The 20,135-nt window shown below is 48.4% G+C and overlaps 1 protein-coding gene and 1 long non-coding RNA gene across 4 annotated transcripts in view; one reads left to right on the top strand and one right to left on the bottom strand.

Moving 5' to 3' along the window:
- Positions 1-20,135, bottom strand: part of LDLRAD3 (low density lipoprotein receptor class A domain containing 3) — a 184,432-nt gene that overhangs the window by 111,804 nt on the left and 52,493 nt on the right. Inside the window, exons 1-3 of one of the 3 annotated variants that reach the window (XM_072039033.1) lie at positions 14,367-14,576; positions 11,449-11,610; positions 2,236-2,385 (exon numbers count right to left, since the gene is read on the bottom strand). The gene's annotated coding sequence lies outside the window, so the exon portion shown is untranslated. Of the gene's footprint in view, positions 1-2,235; positions 2,386-11,448; positions 11,611-13,830; positions 13,966-14,366; positions 14,577-20,135 lie in introns of those variants that run through there. The other 2 variants (XM_072039034.1, XM_072039032.1) reach the window with 2 other exon arrangements.
- On the top strand, positions 14,691-16,609 carry LOC113843757 (uncharacterized). Its single transcript, XR_005266192.2, has 2 exons — positions 14,691-15,224; positions 15,459-16,609. It is a non-coding gene; the product is annotated as an uncharacterized lncRNA (long non-coding RNA).

The following is a 20,135-nucleotide window of genomic DNA, read 5'->3' as shown; positions in this document are numbered from 1 at the left end:
GCTGGTCCCATATGAATTGAGCCAGGAAGTGCTGCAGTATGGAGATGGTCCAGATAGGAAAGCAAATGTCACTGACGGGCAAGATCTAATTTCAGCGTTAGGCTAACGATGTGACTGATGCTGAGCCAGTAGGAAATGATTATGGCCTAGATTAGATTACACATGCAATGTCAGAAGAGCCCTTCTCCACCCCTCACCCCCCTGCGTCCCTGCCCTTCCCCACCACACTCTATAGAGCAGCAGCCCCTTGCCTCTTCCCTCACACTCCTCTTAGAGCAGGTAGGTTGGAGAGCTGTATAAGCAATTACAGGCTCCATAATAATGTTCCATCAGCCACCTTCCCTCGCCCTCTCCTGAAATCTCATTAAAGAAAAAAAAGGAAAACCTGTCTGTATGGAAATCCAAAGTGACCTCTCCTGCGCGTGCATTGGTATTTGTTTCACACACCAGAAGCACAAAGGGGTTTGCAGGTCCAGAGGCTGCTAGGAGCATCAGCAGGGCCAACAGCAAAACACACGATGGTGCTGCAAACCAGAACCCGCAGCAGTGCAGTCACACCTGAAACTCTCCTGCCAGCAGATTCACCTGCCCTGTGCATCTCTCCCTGCAAAAGCCTCTGCTTCTTCTCTGTCCGACAAAAGGAGCAAGTGTGTGCTCCGCTGCAGGACAGCTGATGTTTGTGAAATGTGCCGTGCTGTGTCGCTGACTAAGAGAGAAGCTGTGTTTGCCCATAATCCATACTCACAGTACACGAGGCATCATGTAAGAGACTGTCCAGCTGACCTCTAGAGACAAGGTAGAGCTTTCATGGGTGTAGAGGAAGACCACAGAACCACTGCCAGAGAAGCTGTCACTCCAGTTTTACAGTATTTTATTTTTCATATTAAACCAATGCAAATTTGGATCTGAGCACAAAACGTCCCCAAAGCCCAAAGGGTTCCTTTTTTTAGAAGCTGGGGCTAACGCTCCTGAAATACATTCATTACTGTTTGTATTACACTTACAGTCCTGTGCTAGATGTTGCACAAATACCTAGCACGTGCTTTTCCTGCCTTTACATGGCCATTGGGTTGATTGATTTGGGTTATTTGTTAACTGCTGAGCATTTATTTATTCAGTGTACTATTAGAAACCTCTTAAGGGTGACTAGAGCGCCATATAGGCATTCCTTTGGGTTAGTTGTAAAAATTTAGTGACATAAACAGGGAGCACTGCCCTGAGCTTGCAAACATTAGAGGAAGTCAGGCCCTAGTGGAGCTGTTTGAAATGCTGGCAGCTGGACCTGCTGCAATGGCATGAAAACGGGAACTATCTTTATTAATCCTCACCTCAAAGCCTCATGTTTGAATCAGTCAGTTCTTCTATCTAAATTTGACAACATTAATGGCTAAATTGCAACGCGCACTGAGGTGTGGCAGGTCAGATTAGACTGGCCCAAAACCGACTAAGAAGTGTCATTTAAAAGACAGCCCTCCCTGCTCTGATTTCTGCACAAAACAGAAGCTCCAGTTTAGAAACACATTTGAGTACAAGTTTGTATGGTATACAATCAATCGGGATTATAAATTTTAGAAAATAGATAGGTAAAGAAATATAAAATTGGGAAAAATCTAGGGCAAACAGAGTTGAAGACTCTAACATGAGGAAAAAAATTATAAAGTATTTTTTCAAGAGTGAGAGGGATCCTAGTAATAGCATTAGTTGATCATGACAAATCTCCTGTCTTCATCTCACACCAATGCAGGAGGGCATATTTTTTTTTCTTATTTGTACAGAGGAGGAAGGAGTTAATGACTTGATCCCACATCAGGTCTGTTACAATACTTTAAAGCACATGGTAACTAAACAGGAAGCAAGGCAACAAGAACACAAACAAGCAGCTATTAACATCAGGCAGCTTAACATCACCACGTCAAGCCAACTTCTGTCCAGCATGTTATAACAGACCTTGCATCAATCCCATCCCAAATAAAACACGAAAGAGTTAAACCAATGCTTAGGGTCTGCCCTTCTGCTCTGAAGCAGGAGCTAGAGTTTCCACGTCCTCCACACAAGAGATGTATGGCCTATATGCAAAGACCTACCGAAGGCACTTACGAGCTTCCAAGAAATCCTTCTGGGAAAGGGACACACTCAAAAGATTGTAACACTCCATTAACAAAATTCTTTCCTGCAGCATGTAGGATTGAAAAAATCTCTTCCACTGTGATATTACTTTTTGCCCTTAACTCTTACCTCCTCCACCTCCCTTTTGGTAGCGCTGTCAGGGAATTCTTCAGAGCATCTGTGATTCATATTTAGCAGTCTGTCTTCCTGAGTGTCATCGCAGGGAGTCGCGGAGGAAAATCCCCACAGGAAACATCAGAGAAATGCAAAAGCAGACACCTGGAAAAAAAACAAGACGGTTATTAAAAATGGAGAAGACACCTTTGAATTTAACCTGCATTCCGAGGAGAGAGGGGGAATTCAACCAGGAATGGGAAAACAATTTCGTGCTGTAAGACTACCCCAGAAAGTCTCGGCCTTGGCAGAGTACTGGAGTGCTGGCAACCCTTTCCAGCACGAGTTATATTAGCTAACCAAAAGGATATCCTATTCCATTCATTTTCCTTCTCGGGAGCCAAAAGCTAACCCTAGAATTTCTTTGCAATCACTTCCCTTTTATTCTCTGTCTGTTTGGACGACCGCTCCCCGGTGTGCTAGCGCCATGCTCGGCCCCAGGAAGACCTCACTCGTGACCGAGGCCCCTGCGATGCCGTCAGGACAGACATGCTTGGGAGAACAGCCCCACGTGTGCCTGAGGTGATCACAGAGCCTCCCTGCCCCTGGGGAGCCAGACGGCCGGCTCCCCCCGCAGCCGGGTGCTCTTCAGCAGGAGGGCTCAGGTGGCCGAAGCCCATAAAAGTGGAGAAGCCAATCCCTCCCTGATGGGAGGAAAGGGGCTGTGGGACACCAGCTCCGGGAGGACAACTGGAGGAGAACTGGGGATCAAAGCGATGCCCCAAGTCCCACCTGGTCCATCCCGCAGCAGGGAGATCACCAGAGGACAGCCGTCAGCCCCGGCTCCACCTTGCAGGGCTTAACGCTGCTCTCAACTTGAGGAGCCTAAATACGAGGCGCTGCTGGTCTTTCTGTAACAGGCATTATGTTATTATACGCGTTTATCTAAGGCACCCAGCATCTACACGCTGTTATTAGGGAGCAGTTAAGGTCAGACAAGTGATTAGTTAACAATAGTTTTCTGACTCAGCTTACGTGCCTTGTTCGTCCCTATTCAAAACGATTCGGTTTGCCGACAGTCATATAATTTGCTGCTAGGTAATCCCCAACATGCGAGTGTTTGGCCATGAAATCTTTTCTAAAATTATTAGAAGCTGAAGGCTGAGTTATTGTTCTCCCAGAGAGCCTCTTCCTTAGCGCGCTCCCTCTGAGCTCGGGGTCTTAGTGCTCTCCTTTGCAAGCACACAGCTCTCCGTAGCTCCTAAAGCTCTACTGATTAACAAAGTCAATTAGGAAAATTTACATAATACTGCGGATTTAAGGCATTTTGTTTCTGTATGCATTTTGCTCTGATTCACAGATACTGCATTTATGTGACAGGCAGCACCCCGAGCTGCCTGTTTGGGATTCTTCTATGTGGACGTGAAGGAGGCGAGTTAAACGTGAGCGAACACAGCGATACTGAGCTGGATTGCCCCAGTCCAGCCTTCTGCAAAAGCATCCGTCATTTCCAATGTCAGACTGAGAATCTTACATTTGTTTTGACTGCGTTAGGAGAACAATGTCTCCTTATCCCAGTACTCTACTAGTAAAAATAAATGCCTATAGCAGGGAGGAAAAATATTGTCCCTGATTTCATATCCCATCCAATGCAATTATTTTCTTTTCATTTCAAGGCTTGTTTCTTTCTGTCTCCTTCCTTTTTTCCTATTAGCCTTCTCCAGTAAACAATAGAGGGCTCGAGAGGTTAGCAGAGATTATTTTCTTTGCTTTAGGAAGGGCACATCAGCACATTACCTCAGCAGACACAGATGTGTGCGGCTGCCCAGAGCACCACACCGCCAGCACCGGCAGCCAGAGCACTCCCCACCGAGGGCACTGCCCTGCTGCCCCCCAGGAAAACCCCTAAAACCCTGCCCAGAAGGTCAGGCTGCTCCTACACATGCTCCCCTGGTCTTCACCGCGTGTACTGGGATCACTTGTCTGGTGCCGGGGTGGGAAGGGGAAGCCTCGGGAGGCAGGGCAAGGAGTTATGGCTGGAGACTGGGGTTTGGAGACCGGCTTTGCTAAGGTGCAAAATAAAAACTGGCCTGACAGATCAAGAGCTAGCTGCACTTTCACACGCTCTGTTTTTCTTAGCATTGTGAGGGGTCATTAGTATGGGCACCGTCGTTTTGAAGCTCTCTTTATGCACACATATATTTACCTCTGCACCAACCCATTAAGTAAATCTATTAAAAATAAAACCGGCGAGAATGAATGGGGCCTTTTCCTTGTGTTTTATAGCTCGTAATAAAACAGGGCCTTTCCTTTGACACTTTCTTGATTACTCAAGTCAAAACGCATTTTTTACAGCTCTCAGATTTCACTGCTTCGGTGCTGGCTCAATGGGGACAGGGCAGGGGCTGCACAGTCCTGGTGTGGCTGCTGGTTGGGCTACACGTCTGTGGGGTCCCGCAGACCAAGCCTGCAAGGAGAGCGATGTGATCTGAAGACAGACACAGGCCAGTCCCCAGCACGTCCCCGCTGACCAGCACCAGCCTAGCTGGGGGAAATGGCAAGGTGAGCCACTGGCGTGGGGATCGTCCCAGCAGAAAGCCGATAATGGGAAAGCTTGCAAAATCCAAACTTAATCTCCTGCGCTGCAGAGAACTAATCCTCGCGCTTGACATTAATCTTCCCATGGAGATAAAACACCCTCATCGTCTGTGCTGCTCACGGAGCCTGGAAGCAGGGCCCGTGGTCCTCACGAGCTGCAGCTGCAGAAACTGTCATACAAATTTTGTCTTTCTGGTGTCCGGCACTGCAGCATGGACAGGGCTCTCCTTGATGACAGCCCAACCTTGCTCTCTTTTTAAGAAACACACCTTGTGTTATTAAAGAGAGGCTCCACGAGTGAGCACACCACCTTGCACCAACCACGTGCACTGGGGAGGTTTCGATGCTGGCCCAGCACCTCCGTAAGCAGCAAGGTAACACTTTGATATGGGCTTCAGTGGGATCAGGAACTGTTGAACTTCACCATTTGAAGCAAAACTCAAAGGACACATTCCTGTGTTCATCAGCAGCCACGCTGTGGCAGAGCAGCCCAGCCTGGCCAGAGCCTAAAAGCAAACCTCCAAACCAATCTGTATGCATGGCTCTTACCAGGCGTTAACTGCAACCAGAACCAGACCTCCCCACACTGCCAATGCTACGAACGCAGAACAAATTTCTCAGGGTTTCCAGCCAGCTCTAGGATTTGCGAACAGCAGAGAAGCAGGAGGTAGCAAGGGAAGTAATCGAAGCTCCTATATATCATATTGATTAAAACACGAGGACTGCCCTTCAAGGATGAACCTCGCATCGGGAGGGAGATATATCGGCTGGCCTGTAAGCTGCTTCCAGCTCTGCCTGCAGCCATCAGGACATCTGACTACATTGTCATAGATAAAAACAAAGCTGCATCTTCAGCCCCTCTGCAGACGAGAAATAGTCCAGGAGAGACACACGTCTTCATTAACCCCTCAGGAGCAGAAGACCAAAGCAAATAACAACCAGAATGCCGCACAGATGGAAAGCATTTTGACAACGAATCCTTTGAAGGCAGATGATTTTTCGGTTGTGTTCACACAAAAAGAAAAATGCACCTCTGCCTAGCAGAAAGGGTTGCACAGCACTCGGGTTGCCTAAGAGTCCAATTTCAAAGCCCCAGAGGACGGATTTCACCCACGGGCCACTGCTTTTTGTTGGCAGGAGTTCCAGCCGGGCGTGGGTTGCTCCTCTGCTATCCAGGCTGCAGGAGCAAAGCACAACAAGCTGACACCAGCACTTCCTCCGGGCAACAGCTGCCCAAATGTGGCATTGCTCGCATCTCCCACTTCAACATGAGAGCAAACGGGCCTGTCTGAAGGCTGCACCAGCAGGTGCACATTGCCCTTCAGCTGTACACACTCACAAAGCACAATTACAGCAAGAAGATAAAAAGTTGTGTGTTTTTTTTCTTTGCAGCCCAAGCATGGCACACCTGTGCAGCAAAGACTGGAGTGGGAGGAGCAGAGAACAATTCATACCAGCACAGATGGGAGATGCTCTTCTTTCCTGCAGATGGCAACTGGATCCTGGCGAAGCCCCAGCCCCGTGCTGCTGGAGGAGCTGGTGGATGCCTTGCAGCAGAGGAAATGCCTGCGCCCACCCTGGAGAGAGGCAGGCGCCCTCAGCCCGTAAACATCTTCTGAACTGGCCGGGTCTTCAGGCAAGAAATGTCAATGCCATGGTCATACACGGGTAGAGAAAGATGCTGGTGACCACAAAATGCAGCACTTTGAGGTTATTTCTTCCCCTGTTACCAATCTCACCTGATCTAAGCTTCATCCCTCCACCACGCAATTATCCAAATTGCATTCAGACCTTTGTTCTTCACAAGTGAAACCTCTCTTTTCAGGTGCAAAAAGAGGCTGAAGAAGATGGCATTACAGTTGGGCAGGCATGCAGTGGCTTGGCATGCTGATATGGCTGCCCCTTCATGGCTTTTAAAATCTCTGCTCCCACTCTTTTCTACCGTATATTTTCCATCTGTCAGTGTGTAAGCCTGAAGGACCATTTTGCAAACTCTTTTGACCACCTTTGACCAACCCACTTTGGCCTAAGTGATATTTTTGGGAGATTGATTTAGCAGCTCATCACCTTTCAAGTGCCAAGAGTGGCAAATGCACCCCTGGAGATCTTTCTAGCACACCATCACCTCACCCCTCTTATTAACAAGACTATCCGTCTCCAAAAGCTGCAGAGCTCTGCTTACGCGCCCTCTGCAAACATGATGGGGAGCAATTTATGGCCTTACTATTTTGAAGTAGCAAAGGTGCGGACACAGACAAGAGCCCAGGGCCAGGCTGTGATGCTAGTGAGAAGTAGAAACACTGAGGGACACCACAAGCCACTGCTCTGCACCAAGAGCATCCCCTGCCTGGCTGCAGCAGTGGTGGTCAGGGAGGTGGGGTCACCCAAAAAATGACTGTCCTCCCCCTGGCTGTCGGTGGCAAGGGGGCCCCAAGCAGCAGGAAGCAGGGCTACACCCAATTTATTCCCTGTAGCCAGCTGTCCTGCAGTAGCAACGACCTTGGCTTGTTTGCAGTTGTCTTTGAGACAGTGACCCAAGTTTCCAGCACATTCCTGACCTCCTTCATAACAACTTCCTGAAACTTTCTTGCTGCGATCGATGCCTTTGGTGCACTATTGCCTTCTTTCTGTTTATTTTATTTAGTTTCACTGCCATGCCTTTGAACCTCGAGTTTGCTGCCCTGCAGTCAGCAGGGACCTGGCTTTTTCATGTTTTCACAGCAGAGTCACTCCAGGATGACAAATGCTAGAAATAAATGATGGATCAACCCACTGAGCATCTGGCATTTTTTGGAACTCGCCTCGAGTCTTTGGCTTTCCATCCTTCTTAATACAAATTCAAATCCCCACAGCTGAACAGGGGTTTGGAGAGCTCCCAGCTGACAACCAAGGACACGGATGCCCTGGACACCAATGGGCTCACCACAAAAACATTCACCCAGCTCAAGTGCCGCTTGATCCCATGCTCAGATTGCTTGAAACACCGGGCCAGGAGAGAGCCCTGGGCAGGGAGCTCACCCAGGCCATCAGCAGCACCTGGGCTGAGCAGCTTCCCACCCACAACTGCTCATTGATGAGTTGGTTGGGCCCATGGCCATCAGGAGCCACCTGCCAAAGGGTCTTTGTGCTTTCTTACCCACAAAGGATAAGTGGCAATCTGGGAACCATCACTAGATGCATCCCAGGATCCAGCCAGTGTGAGACAGGAGGACAGGACCCAGCTCAACACACAAGCACACAACCCACAGGTCCAGGAGCTAGGACTGCCGAGGGGTCTTTGCTAAGCTGCATTTCACTGTGACAGCGAGAGCCTGTAAACTACACCAGCAGTACAAAGGCAGGCATAGAGCATCTAAATGCTCTGTCTCTGAATTTCCCCAGGAATCTGAAATCCTTGAGATCACACACGCGTGCACGCATGACACTTCTGTTCAACTGGATGAGAGTGGAAGCATTATGCACAGACAGCTGACATAATTTTCAATGAGAAAAGTAGATACTGTGACAGCTGGCTGCTGGTTAGGTCAGTAAGAGTTTGAGGGTGGCTGAGGACAAATTATGTTGGTTTTCTTTTTTTTTTTTTATACATTCATCTCTTCTCTCAACATGCACCTACTTTCCTTAGCTTAATCACCACGAGGTATCTCCTTATATCCCCACACCAAACACCTCAAGCCAAACTACAGCACGGATGGCCATCAGGTTTCCAGCCTGACTTGTGCCACTGCTCTTTACCCCCCAGCACAGCCCACGTAGCCCTGGCTGCATCCGAGCTGTTTGCAGGCGGCAACTCTGGTAAAAGCTAAACCCAGGTAAAAGCTGCAGTAGCCAGTTGGGGTGCAATGCATCAGGGCCTTTTCTAAGCTCTCAAGAAAAGTGGACACTTTGTGTGATTCCCCATCCTGCTTCTCCAAATAACCCTGACTTTCTATCTTATGGAATAGTCTCATCTAATAAAGCTATTACGGTTTACATAATAACAAAAATAAACTCCAACTGCCCCTTTTTGCAAGCTCTTCGTATTTCCTTAGGTGGTTTTACACCAAAACCATCCCTCATCAACAGGTGGTCGTTACTGGATCAGAACAAACAAACCTACCTTTGCTTCTCCAGTTACTTCCTAGGAAAAAAAGGAGATAAGGAAGAGGAGAAAAAGTGTGCGTGGGCAAGTGACAAGCGTAGCTGGAGTAAGGAAGAGCAGTGCTCATTGTTTCATGAAATTTGCCATATGTTGTGTGGCTTCATTACTCAAATCTTGTATGTGCTTGTTTGATGATTTGATCAGCTGTTGACTTCATTTCATACTGCTGCCAATTCATGACTTGGCTGATTAGATTTGAGTTGCAACCCCAACTCAAGGATCACATTTTGCTCATTTTCAGTCATTTTAGTTACTAAGAAAAAAAAAAATGAAAAAGAAAGCAGTCTGCGTTAGAGGTATTTTAAATGATTTGTGTCCCTACAGAGCCGCCCGCCGGGTGGAGGCACAGGCACAGGCAGCCATGGCATTCTGCTCCTCTCTTCCACAAGCTGCTGGGACATTTCCAGGCTACAAGGTAAATATTTTGAAGGTTTTGAAGAGTATAGAGAAGGGACTCAATGGGCCACCAAGGCTAGTTTCCTGCAACTACAGATAAGAATATTTTATCTTCCTTTATATCTTTCCCATGTAAATTTACTAACACAGAGCTTTCCAGAGTGACAGCATTCCCTTCTCCTGGGGGTTATGTGCTGGTACATATGAACCACAGGGTAAATGACAGCTGTTGCTTGTTCCCCTGTAAGCATTTTATAAAAATTTACATGAACAGATGAAACCTGTTTGCTGCTGCTCAGATCTAGATGCTTTCTTCAACAGCCACAACATCAGATAGAGATGGGCAGAGCTCCAGAGCCACGTTTGCCCTCACTGCCTGTAGGAGCAGTGCCCAGGGCAATGCTAACGTGTCCCCTGCAAACACAGACCTTCCAACAGTGGTGTGGTTTGGCCCTTCACTCCAGAGAAACCCTGCCATGTCACAGGAATCACCAATGTCAAAAGAGACTGGATGTTAAGGAACAGCAGTAGCTCCATCCTGCACTCGGTGTCTCTGCAAGGAGGGCACGGAGCAGCCCAGCAGCGACAGAAGGTGGCAGCGCAAAGTGACAGGGAAAAGCTGGTGAAGAAAAACTGCATCTGGAAGAGCTGCAATTAACATACACCAAGGGATCATTTACTCTTGAGATATGTTTATTTTTGCTGGATTTTGGATGGAGATGCAGAAAATGCATTAAACACGAACGTCTTTCATCTGAATGTGTGTGCCTGTGAACATGTAGCATGCCTGGAAATACACAGCACACAGATCAGAAATCCTCCCACGACACACAGAAAAGCGGGCAAGAAACTAAGGTACAGCCACAGTGGCCCAGTGTGTTGGTGTGCGCTGCTCACCAGCTGCTTCTGGTGAAACACAGAAGACAGCAAGGTCTACGCACCAAATAGACCACAAACAGCTGAGTGAGCCATGGCCACTTAGCAGTGGGAAGAAAAGTCAGGGTGGAAGATGGACGTAAAATATTGGGAAAATATCCATCCAGGTTCACGAACTGAAAACCAATCTCATGTCACTTGCCCAGTTCTCTGTTCTCACTTATTCACAGGCCTGGCTTTCCCAGCAGTAGCAGAGCAGGTCTAGCACAGTTACACAGGGAACTTGACAGAAATACCACCAGCCATCAGAGGGGAGCTGCAGCAGCACCGAGCTTAACGAGGCTCATGACCATTGCAAGGTGAACTCTAAAAATGGATTATTTTTTCCCTTAAGGCAGCAGGGATGAGGTATGCTCCAGATTTCTGATCACACCACACACCTGAAGGACAAAAGGATCTGAGCAACAGTGCCTTAAACCGTAATAATGACAATTAATTTCCAGACCCCAGAAACAATAGACAGCAGAGTTTTAATTAAAAAGTTTGAAAAAGACTCAGGTAGAAGGAGAGATTTATGACCTGGTTTCTGTTCTGCAGAGGAACCGAGCATCTGCAGTACCCGCTAAAGCGGGAGGGATTTATGGGTGCCCAGCACCTGTGAACGTGAGGCCATATTTGTCTTGTCTGCTCTGCAGATGGGGAGGAAGCCATGGAAATAACACTTTTCACTTGGAAATCTATTGCCTTTTAGTGGGAGCTCTCACTCCCTTCCTATCCTTTCAGTATTGGTTGTTTTTCTCTGCTGATATCCCCACAAGATTCAGAACAGAGAGGGATGGGAAAGGTTTATTCTGCATCCCTTTGGGCTGCCAGCTGTGCAACGGGCCATGCTGTGCAGTCCCCCTGCCCTGCCTTGCTTGGCAGGGCTCTCCTTGCAACCCCACATCACCCCCACCCAGCAGAGACATGCTTGTGCTACCCCTTGGTAGCTCCTTGATATCCTCACAGCCCCCATGTCTCACCCTGCTCTCACAGGCACCACGTCAACCTGTGAGCCACCCCACAGACTGACCCCATCCCATCCCTTCTCCTCCTTTTCAAGCTGGAGAGGAAGAGGAGAGGAACCAAGAGGCGAGCAGCCCCAATGCAGCTGACTGTCGCCCTCTTGGCTGGCCCGTTTGTGGACCAGGGCCCTCATCACATCTCCGAGTACTCACAGATTTAATGAACACTGCCTGGTAGCTTGCTGGTCCTCATCCCCTCCCTCGCGTTTGGATTCACACTTCATTAACCAAGAAATGTTTTTCCTTGGGGGTTTGTACTTCTTCCTCCTTTGACCCCAGCTTTCTACTCATTTTCAGTCTACTTCATGCCTGGCCCTGGGAAGAAGAAAAAAATGAAGCAATTATGACCCGGATCAGCAGCCAGGAGAGGAATCGGTGTGGGAGATGAGATGCCCTCAGGTCTGGCGGCTAATGACCGCCTCTGAGTGATGAAAGGAGCTCAGAGGGAGCTGACATCCATCCCAGCACACCCTCTGAGCTGCCCTGCTCAAAGGGGGCTGGGGGCACTGCAGGGCCATGGCCGTGCTGAGGCACGAGGAACCCAACCCAGGCTCAGCCAAGCTGCCAGCAGTGAGAGCCAGGCACAGGGCAATGCTGCCCCTGTCCTTCCCGGTGGAGGCAGGCAAGGATTTGCTTCTGACACTGCTGCAGCAGCCGCTGCTCTGTGCCTCAATTCCCCCCCCTCCAAGCACCAAAGACATCTGTGCCTGCTCTGGGACACTCTGTCTCTGCAGTGAGGCTCATCAGGGACAGGAGCCATCTGCCTGAGCCTCTACCCAGGGCCACACACACAGATACTGCCCCTGGGGAGCCAGCTGCTGACATGAAGCAGTGCTCTGGACTTGGGTCAGACCGTAAATCCATGGCAGCAGCAGGGCAAGGCCGGGCATGGCGGGCACAGCCCCAGCCCCTCACTGCGTGCACCAGGATCCGGGCACACTCTCAAGAGGGATGATTCCTCTTCTGGCACTTGAAGACAAAGCAGTTTGCCATGCACCTTGTCAGGCAGGGATTAATCATTTTTAATTTCTTCAGACTTGCACATCAGAGAACTTCTTTCCCCCCCCTCCACCTCCAAATACACCATGGGTGGTTTTCCTGCAACAAGTGAGGTGGAGGGAAGGGGGCAGCTCCTCATTTATTTACTTCCCCATGGAAAGCCCTCAGCTGTTAGCACTTAGCAGTGCAATCCTGTGTTATTTGGAGGGGGGATGCCCTGTCAGTGGCCAGTGCTGGGGCACCCTCCCCACGTGGCTGGCAGCAGCAAGGAGGAGTCGTGGCTCCCCGCAGCCTCCCCCTGTACTGTACAGCAATAAATCTTTTTGCCTGTGGTTCTGACATTTGGCTACACAGGAAAGACAGAGCCACCCACTGCGAACACGGTCCGCTCATTACTGCTGCTCTTTCAAACCTGTTTAGTTTGTGAGGGGTTTTTTGAGCTCCACTCTGGCATCATCAGGGGCCCGGAGATTAGCATGTGAATTTGGGCTTTCCCAAAGTCTAAGGAATTTGAAGTTTTGAAGCAGCACCACAGGCACTGAGACCCTCTGCTGGGTGTGGCCTGTGGAGAGGTGGTGGCCAGGGCTGGGTGCTCCTCGCCCCTCAGCGCCACGTGTGACAGGAGAGCAGCAGGGCGGGATACAGCCCTACAGACAAGCCTGGTCTAATCCCACAAGCCCCATTCCTGTGTCTCTTTGGACTTGATTTTGTTTCTGTCTTGCCCTGTCACACACGTTTCCCATTCAGAGGGGTCAAACGATCTCAGCAGGTCCGAGCCCACAGAGGAGGAAATCCCCAGCAGCTCAGGGAGGCCACAGCCCCACAGCCAGGGCAAGGCCCAGCTGCTGGGTCTTGCCCCATGGGTCCATTTCTGCACCCAGAGAAAGCTGTTCACTGGTGGGCAGCTTTGTAGGATGGAAAACAAGAAGCTAACCCCCAAACCACATCTTAATTTACAACCACAGAAAGGGCAGCTGCTCTTGCTGTCCCCAGAAACACACAGCCCGGCCCAAAGCAATGAGTACAAAGCAGGGGAGCTTCAGCAGCTGCACTGAAATTCTCCACAGCTCGCAGCATCCCTCCTACAGGTGGGCGGTCTCCTCTCTGTTGTTGGCCTAAATCACATTTCAGCTTTCCAACGGCAGGACCTGCTATTTAACATTGCCTTAATCTGCCCCCTCTCAACACTCCTCTCTGTCAGCCTTGCAAGAAGTAATTATTAAACATTCATTTAATCTTGGGGAAAGCTGAAAGGCAGTGAATTTATTCACCAAGGAGACACACACACCACACACCCTGGCCTTTGCTGAATTGCAGCTGTGCCACAGACTGCCTTGGAGAGCTTCCAGAGGCGCCTGGCATCCTTCAGGCACAGCTTGAACGCTCCCTGGAAAGTGGATACTGAGCAAAAGTGGGAGCCCAGGCAGGGTCCACCTCTTCTCCCTACCACTAGTTACACTGCCACTAAACCACATTACAATTAAACCCCTCTACCAGCAAGTGAGGTTACAGTTAATGAAGAATTTGAGAGCAGACCTCATTTAGCTGTACTGAAAAGCTGCCCTCACACAGGCACAACATCGCAGATGAAAGGAGCATCACATCCAAAAATATACTCCCATATCACAGAAGTGCTCATGCATATGACGACAGGACACCAAGGACACATGAAGAGGTGCATCTCCTTCCCGTGGCTGCTAACTCAGACAGATGAGCACAAGCCTGCAGAGCCAATTCAAATATTTGTGAGCCAGTGATTGAAGGCAGGTGTCTGTGCTAGTTTGCTTGCTGTTGGCTTGCAAATATAAGGCTGCTACAAAAAGAGTGGTCAGCTTTCTCTGCTACCTTCTCCTTCTTTCCCCAATAAGCATTTACAGCTACAGAAGGCAGAAGCTTCCTGCAAGGAGGTACACTTGCTTACACCACTTCTACATTTCTCCCTTGTTGAAATGAACAATTCTCGCTTACCTTTGCCAGTTTTGCAAGCTACAGAAATATACGATCTACCAGCTCTTAAAAAACCTTGTCTAGGGGTTGGTTCACAGACCGCTCCAAGAGAAACAACCACATACCTGCAATGGGTAGGGGCTTACAAAGTGTGCTCCTCAGGTTTTCTACCCCAGCTGGTAGCTGGGCCTGCTTCTTGCTAGAATCAGGCTGAAGGCTTATTATCAACTGAGAAATCCCTGAAGAAAAAAATAAAAACTCCGGATTTCATTGTATTTTTGTATAAAATGTAACTAGGGAAAAAGGTCCTCAAAACCACAGCCTAAGAAAAGAGCTCCCAAGCTGGGCACTCGCTGTCTGCTTAATAAAGCTTTGCCTGATGGGAAAAGCTGCCCCAGCTGCATAAAGGTGGCTTTCAGGCACTCAGTCCTGTTTGGTGGAGGGAGAGCACTGGCAGGGCTGGGAGCAGGATGAGCAGGGGTATGTCCCTAAGACATTCTGTGGGCTTTTTTTTTTTTCTTTTCCATTTTAAAATATAATTGTCAGCTCTGATCTCACACAGGATTCCACCTAATTCCTTGCATGTGAAAGCAGACCGCAGAACAACTGATGTGAATTTGCCACACAGCATTATCTTCATCTGCTTGTGTCCCCGCCTGCTAGAGGCAGAGCACAGCCTTGGCAGATGTTGTCCTGCAATGGTTTTGTGGTCCTCTGTGGTTTCTTTTCCCCTCCAGCTGCCTGAGGGGAAGGAGCATGTTTCTCTTCCTTCTTGGCTGGAGCAGAAGCAGAGGTGAATGTGACTCTTCTGCCTGGCACTGCTCTCCCCTGCAGCCTCCTGTGACGGGCTCTGCCAGCCTCACTGACAGCAGATGTCAGGACGCTACTGCCAGCCTGCATGAGGCACAGGCTGAGCATCACCACAGCAGATGATTTCTGTGACCTATGAGAGCCGTCAGCTGTCAGGGAGGTAAAGCAAGCAGGTGAGTTTTAAACAAAGATCTGGCATTTGGAGGGTTCAGAATAATGTCTGCAGCTCTACCAGATAAGGTAAAATTTATTATTAAAATAAAATTAAAAGGTTCATCAGCTCTTGTTTCCCCTCTGTGCTTCTGCACACCAGGGTACAAACAGGGCTTGGCTGTGGTGCTGCTCTGTTGGTCTGGGGTAATGAGGTGCCTTGGGCATCTTTTCACAGCACTCCATTTCTTCCTCAGCCCATGTTCACCTCTGTGCAAAGTACTTCACAGTGGGAAGCTCTACCAGAAATCACACTGCCCTAGGGGAAGGAAGCAACAGCAGCATGTATCTGTGGCACCTTCGCTGTAGGAGCACCATCTTGTAGGGCTTCCTAGCCAGCAGAGGAAACTGGATACTAAATGTGCTCTCATGCACGCCAATAATTCCCCTGCTTTGAGTCCCATTTCACGTATAAAGACCAGAGAGGTGTCAAGCGATTAGTAGCACCTTAGATTTGTGTAATTAGATCAAGTCTCCAGAAAGCTGTCTGATGCAATGTCTGCAAGGAAACCGGACACGGTGAATCCTGAGCCTCCTCAAACCGCTTTGTTTCGCCTGGAGATTTCCTTACTGAGGACTTCATGAGGGAACAGGGTGAGCGCTGCCAGCCTGTGTTCGGCTTCCAGTGCCTTAAACAGAAGTGATGTGGCCGTCGGGAGGGTGTCAGCTCCTATTGGGGTTATCTACAGAGCCAGGACAGGAGGGAAGGAGATGCCTGGGAGCACCAGCGCAGGATGGAGAGAGTGCCGCAGGACTTCAAGTTCAGGACCCAGAGCATCCTGTAAGGGCACACAGGGTTTTTATCCTCATTCCAACACAATGGGTAATTAAGGAGCAGCAGGTTGAGACTCTTAGGCTGCCTGCAGCTGGAAACAAACCTCTTGCAGAGGCTCATGTCTATGTTCAGCCCACAAGAGCAGAAGCCAAGTGAGTACAGCCATGATGGGAGCAGCAGTGCTTAAGCCATACTGAAAGCTTGCTACCGGGTCTATTTCAAGCAATACTTCTTCCCTTCTACCTTCCTCATTAAGAGGGGGACACTCCTTGCTTCATTCATATTCACTCCAGACCTCTGACTTTCCAGTAACTGCTGCATGGGCTCAGAGAGCAAACAGAGCTGAAAGGCAGTGCCTCTGAGCTCTTTAGGACACAGGCTCCAAATACAGATCCAGAAAAAGCAAAAAGAACCAAAACCACTTCAGAATTTGCCTTTTTGAAAAAGTCATTTCTACAACAAGGCTTGTTTCACCCTCAAGAGTCTCCAAGTCCACTAAAAATAGTGCTGATGTTGACAGTACTTCAATCTGATGGGCTGTTTGCGTGCCTCCTGAAACACAGCCTAACCAAAGCGACACCGTACTGTTGGTCATTTGGGACAGGCAGCTTGTTCTGTGCTTTTAAAAATCTGTGTTATGAAGTAAGAGTGGGGGTGTATCTGCACAACCAGGCCAAATTATCTTACTAGCTTTGGTTAGTTAGCAACTCAGGCAGAGGTTAAAAAAGGGGGGAGGGGAAGAGTTACAACCTTCTCCCAGAAAAAGAAATGAAACCTACCAGTCTTCATCTATTTAAGGTTCTTGGGATTCTTCCTGGTCTTTCTTTGGGAAATACCCTGTGATAACTTTGACAGAGAAAGGACATCAGAACCTGGCCTCTCCCCTTGCAATGGGATCTGTGCCTTTTGTCCTGTGTGCAGCTCTTGGCACCCGGAGGGGTGTGCTTCAGGGCAGCCGTCTGGCCCTCAGGCTAACTATAGCACAGGAACTACCATTATCAACATTTGCATTCCCCAAATTCCTTTGCAGATCTCCACTGGGATAATATCATAGTTATTCTTTGTTTGCAAATATAGATACTTTACCGGACTAATTAGCTGGGAACTGCATTTAAATTGATGCCACATGACACAATTTGAGTTTTGTTAAACAGTCATGTTATGAAAAAGTGACCTTGGCTCCGTAAGCCTGGGGCATGAGTGATTCGTGTTCAGCAGATGGGAGGAAGGAAAAAGGTTGAATGCAAACCAAACCAAGGGCTTGCAGAGAACAACAGGTTACAGTGAAACTGCTGCCACAGCCGGCCCCTTATTGGGCTCCATTGTACAGGTGGAGACACAGAGGCCCACGGAGATCAGTGCTGGAATTAACTCCAATTAGCTGGAATTAACTCCACAATTACTAACGTGCTCAGGCCAGCCCTCATTCTAAAAAGTGATAAAAATATTTTAAAACCTTCTATAAATAATATGCCTTGTTTTCTCTCATTGGAGGTTACAGACTGTGATAATCTTCTAGCAGCCCAGGTGCTGCTCCTGCGTGATTGCCTTCCCCTGCAACTCGTGTGATTAAGGCCGGAGCAGGGATGGGTTTCACTGGGGTAATTTCTAAATTAAGCCCTTAAGTATCCAACTAATTTTGATTTCACCAGGAGTTAAGCACCTGCTTAGCTCTAAGTACCTGCTTAAACACGGGGCTGAAGTGGGGCTCGGTGGAGGCTGATCCTGACGGTGCTGGGAAGGTTCAGGCTGAGCAGGGAACCTCTGCCTGCACGGTGAAATCAGAGTGGTGCAGCAACACGTTCAAAGCAAAGCCCGCTGCCAACAATTTACATTGCTCAAAAGCGTGTTTTCATCCCACCTGAGGGCTGCCGCATCGCCTTGCAATTTCTGAGACTGACAGGCTGCCAGTGTAAAAGGCCCTTGGCCGCTCAGGAACAATTAATTGGTGACACTGGCAATTATGCTGGGATTGATCACCTCCCTCCTCAGGTTCATTCAGACTGCAGCAATAATGATAGCGCACCATGCTCTCTGGTTATGACAGGACTTGATTTGTGGTCTTTACAGAAATTAATTGGAGTTCAAATCAACAGTCTCAGAAGCTAAGTTCATAATATCTACAAAGAAGTGGCAAAAATCTCCACTGCGGCTCTTCCATTTCATGCCAGTTTGCAAGTTGAAGGTGGTTTTTTGTTTGTTTGTCTGTTTTTAGTGGCAATATTAATGGGAAATGCTCTTTTCAGCAGGGAGGCAAAAATACGTGTACCTGTGCTGAACACCTCAATAGCACAAGGGGATATTTAAGATCTGTATGCCTAAAAAAAGTTGGGCAACATCATTTGTAGGCCAGAAGTACTAGCAGTGAACAGTGGCCAAGCTGAATATTGCCAAGTTTGAATCGGAGGGTATAAACAGCTCCATTTTAAAAGCTTTTTCCTTCCAAACTCTCCTCTGGTATTGTGTAAACGGTGAACCTGAAGCAAGAGCAAGGCAGACAAGAGTTGTGTGGCTGCTGCTGAGCACACCGTGCCATTGGGAGGGCTCTGGCTGAGGGCTCTGCAGGGCAGCGGTCATCTTTCTGCTGTGTCCTTGTGCAGCTCCAGATAACAAGTGGGCTTCCATGCTCCTAAGGTAAGAGCAATAACATTAATGATAAACTCGTGTGTTGATGCTGAGAACAAGGGAGCAGACCACTGGAGCCATCTTCTTGAAGGGAGGGACCAACCCAACAAGTCAAAGGCCCAACTTTTTGCTCCTCACTGTCAGCTGAGGTCCTGTGATGATCACAGAGGCTTTGTGCCTCAGTTTCTCCTCGTGGTATCACACATGTCACAGAGCTAGTAGCAGGGAGAACAGCACCCAATGCCTTGCCTTGCTTGAGGTATGCAACTGCAGTTAGGGACAGCTGCTGCAACAGATAATCCAAAGACCAAAAGCAAAAGGATCTGTGCAAGCTGTCCTGCTCAATCCGGTTACACCCACGTCCTAGGAACAGCAGGCCCCTCTCCTCCTGCTCCTGTTACTCACCTGGGGACACCACCTAAACGAGCCGTGCCCGAAGGAAGCTATTTCTGCTCTTGGGTTAGTGACCCATCAGCTTTACTCCGCTCCTGATTCATCCCAGAGGCTGTTGCCTGCTGCCCCGATAGAGCCCCGCTCGCTATTTCTGCAGGCAGTGCAACGCAGGCCGCGACAAATCAAACCATAATTCAGTCCAAATCTGAGCCATACATCTCTGCTTAAACAGCACGGTCTAGGAGCAAAATGGAAACAGAGTGATTTTCATGCTGAAGGACTAACGTGGCACCGTGGAGTTTGTAGGTACCTGCTGTAGCAATCACAGGAAATATCATACGATTTAAACTGATAAAATGAATAAACCAGAGGCCCTGGGCTTTTCTGTATAAGCCATTGTGCTGTATTTAATGTACTTGCTGCTTCCAGCTTTATCAGGTGTCCTAGACAGTAAAAAGCTGTAAAAAAGATTGGAACTCTCCCTGAGACTACTGTGGTGCCTCTTTGTCCAAATTACAGGTTTTTATATGCAGTTGCTAGATTGCGGTCTTTTATGTTAGGCAAATTTTAATTTAGAAGAAGTTGAGATGATTGATTCTGGATTCAAAATATTATTTTCTTTGAAATTTATCCTATTTCAAGCTAAAGAATTAGGCTTAGAGAAAAAAATCACAGTTATGCAGATAATTAAGAAGCAACCAAACCCACCAAATGCTGCAGTACACCCAATTAACGATGACTGAATGTGACCCTGTAAGGAGAGAGGGGAAGATTCAATCTAAAATATTCAGGACCCGGTTTTCCCCCTCCTTCCCATCACCAGTTTCATTGATCTCACTACCTGAGTAGCTACAGCAGAAACCACTGTCTCCCTCAACCTTCTCGTATAATTTCAAGTTATTCTAGAAATTAAAACGAGAAACAGATGTACAGAAATTTGGTAAATTCCGCCTGATATGCAGATGAATTCACCCCTCCAAGTCTTCAAAGGGACTGGGGTGGCCTATGAGCTTGGGCTCCCCTCCTCCGCTGTGCTGAACAGAAAATTGGGGATATAAACAAGGTACACAGTGAACCTTGC

Source organism: Anas platyrhynchos, chromosome 5 (assembly GCF_047663525.1).
Source record: "Anas platyrhynchos isolate ZD024472 breed Pekin duck chromosome 5, IASCAAS_PekinDuck_T2T, whole genome shotgun sequence".
NCBI classification, from domain to species: domain Eukaryota; kingdom Metazoa; phylum Chordata; class Aves; order Anseriformes; family Anatidae; genus Anas; species Anas platyrhynchos.
This window is presented reverse-complemented; position numbering and strand designations above follow the sequence as displayed.